The 2,430-nt window shown below is 42.4% G+C and overlaps 1 protein-coding gene across 3 annotated transcripts in view; it reads right to left on the bottom strand.

Annotated features, from left to right (window-relative positions):
- The window catches only part of DNAJB4 (DnaJ heat shock protein family (Hsp40) member B4), a 39,351-nt gene that overhangs the window by 11,592 nt on the left and 25,329 nt on the right, over positions 1–2,430 (bottom strand). The window contains exon 1 of one of the 3 annotated variants that reach the window (XM_019501499.1): positions 774–829. The exons of the other annotated variants lie outside the window; for them this stretch is intronic. The gene's annotated coding sequence lies outside the window, so the exon portion shown is untranslated. Of the gene's footprint in view, positions 1–773; positions 830–2,430 lie in introns of those variants that run through there. 3 annotated transcript variants of the gene reach the window in all.

Genomic DNA, 2,430 nt, shown 5'->3' with positions numbered 1-2,430 from the left:
CCCCTGATTTGAGCCGAATCCAAATTGAATACAGCCCATTTTATACACCCCCAGTGCAGTGTCTACTGAATATGCTCAGTATACATATGCATGTACATATACATGTCTATAAGTAATAGAAGGTAACAGAATCACAAACTTTGCATAAGTGCCAAAAAGGCCACTTACACAGCTGGAAAATGATCCTGTAGATCCCAAAAGGAAATAATTCTACCCTTGGACTTACATATTTGATTTCTTTCTACTGTATATTTCTCACCCTTAGTGGTGCATCAGCTTTTGTATTTAATTGCTTGCAATTATTTTCACAGAAAAAAATAATAGAAGAATGATAACTAAGGACATCCATCCACTTCCGAAATATTTAGTTATGGCTTTCAATCATTATAGATAAGAGATTCTCAAAGTCCAGGAGCTTCAAGAGCTCCACAAACTCCAAAGGAAAAAAAAATATCAAGAACCACTGTTCCACTTCCAATTATGATTTTAAAAATGCTTATGATCTTCTGAATCCAGTTTCCCCCTGCAATTTTTATCCCATCCTGTTAATGGTAGAAATGACCATGTGTAAATTTTCTGGCAAGTGCACACACACATTTGCAACTCCCCAAAAACTCCACCTTGCCTAAGAGCCCTTTGTGACTCTTACCTCTCACAGATAAACCTACTGCTCCATCCCTTTTGTTGGCCCCCTTCCAATTCTTCCCACATTAAATTTCCCTTTCACTTCCTCCGGCTAACCGTTTCTTGCCTGCTTATACATAGGAACCTACCTAAATTGTGGTGAGACAAAAGGCTTTTCACAGCTTGCTTGCAGTGCACAGAGCTGAGTTCAAAGGCATTTTGCAGCAGTTAACACCCTGCAGTGCTGATTGGCAGAGCCCCCGCCCCTTGGTGCGGACTGACAGAGACTGGGGTAGGGGGAGGGAAGAGGGGTCAACTGCCATTTTGACTGCCTGCTGCCTTTTTGCAGCCCCGCCCCTTGGCGCTCATTGGTGGAGAGGCTCTGGCAGGGGGGGAGGGGTTGAGGGAGCAGCCTTCATCTTGTTTGCTGCCCTTTGTGCCACCCTGCCAGCCACTACTTTCCCTTCCCAGCAGTGAGAACTGCTGGCTCCCACTGGGGAGCCAGCATTATATATGTATTAATTTTTTGTTGTTTGCACAGATTTCATGGACAATCCCAGATTTCATAGTTTCTGCGAAATCCGCAAAATTGAGAATTAAGAAGGTCCTTATTTATACATACTTACTGTCATTGGCCACTATGTATCCTACCAATAGCCCTTGGCTTTAGACTCACACAACCATCACTTCCTCCATTTCCTGCTTAAAGATTCCCATCTACTTCCTCTTACAAGCATCAATGCTCACTCTCAGATTCTAGCTTAGTTCCTGAAATTATTAAAGGTCTTGAAGCTAAAGGCATTTCAGTCCTTAAAGAAATGCTGTTACTGCTAAACTTATAACTTTTATAAGGAAGAGTCATAACCACTGAGCCTTGTATTGAAAGGAGCCAAGCACTAAGTTCTAAGACCTTAAATAGGAAAAGTTTATACTAAAACAGTTGAGCCTGTGCCCTAAATTCTCATGCATTTTAGATGAGACAGATCCATTTAAAAAAAAAAAAAAATAAAGCTTAGTTCAAACATTTAACTGCACACGCATACGCTTTTAACTCTAGATTCTCTGTTATAGTCAATGAATTTTAAATGCAACTTGGAAGGAGTTCAAGGCTGCCCTTCACATTTTATTAATCCTGAGCATGCTGTCTTCTGTACCACCTCTCTTACATAACTTGGAACAACCCAAAATGGTGTTATGGGGCTCTAGCAGGTTGCCAGTTTATATTGGAAAGTCTCTTATTTCCCTGGGCAAACTTGCCCCACAGGACATGCCCAAGTTACAACAATATGGAAAAATCTGTTGATTCTTCAGTGACTGCCTGAGCTTTGTCATTGCTATCCATATGTAGTCAGTCATAAGGCTTTATTGATAAAAGTCAAATCCTCAAGCACTCAGTACAACATAATAAAGAATCAAAGCAAACCCTGTGGTCTTTTCCCGGACGCTGGGAAAGTCCCTGGCTCAGCATTGCAGCTAGTAGAAACTCAGCCTTCTCCCTCTCTCTCTCTCCTTTGGACATAAAGCAAATCATCTTTATAGTTTGAAGGCCCAGGGCCTGGAACAGATTCCCCCCAGAGGTGGTACAATCACCTAGTCTGGAAATCTTGAGAAAAACATCTGGATGCTCACCTTACTGGAGTCATCTGCCCCCAGCAGTCTTTCCTGCCCAAGCGCAGGGGGGCTGAACCTTATGATGTCCCTTCCAGCCCCTAACATCTATGAATTTATGAATCCCCTAGCTCCCTTCCCTGGGAGCCTTTTAACTTGAAAGAGACTTGGGGGTCATGATTGACCACAAGATGAGCA

This window comes from Gavialis gangeticus, unplaced genomic scaffold, assembly GCF_001723915.1.
Source record: "Gavialis gangeticus isolate Ggan-Ray unplaced genomic scaffold, GavGan_comp1, whole genome shotgun sequence".
NCBI classification, from domain to species: Eukaryota; Metazoa; Chordata; order Crocodylia; family Gavialidae; genus Gavialis; species Gavialis gangeticus.
Note: the sequence above shows the minus strand (reverse complement) of the source record. Positions and strands in the feature narration are given on the sequence as shown.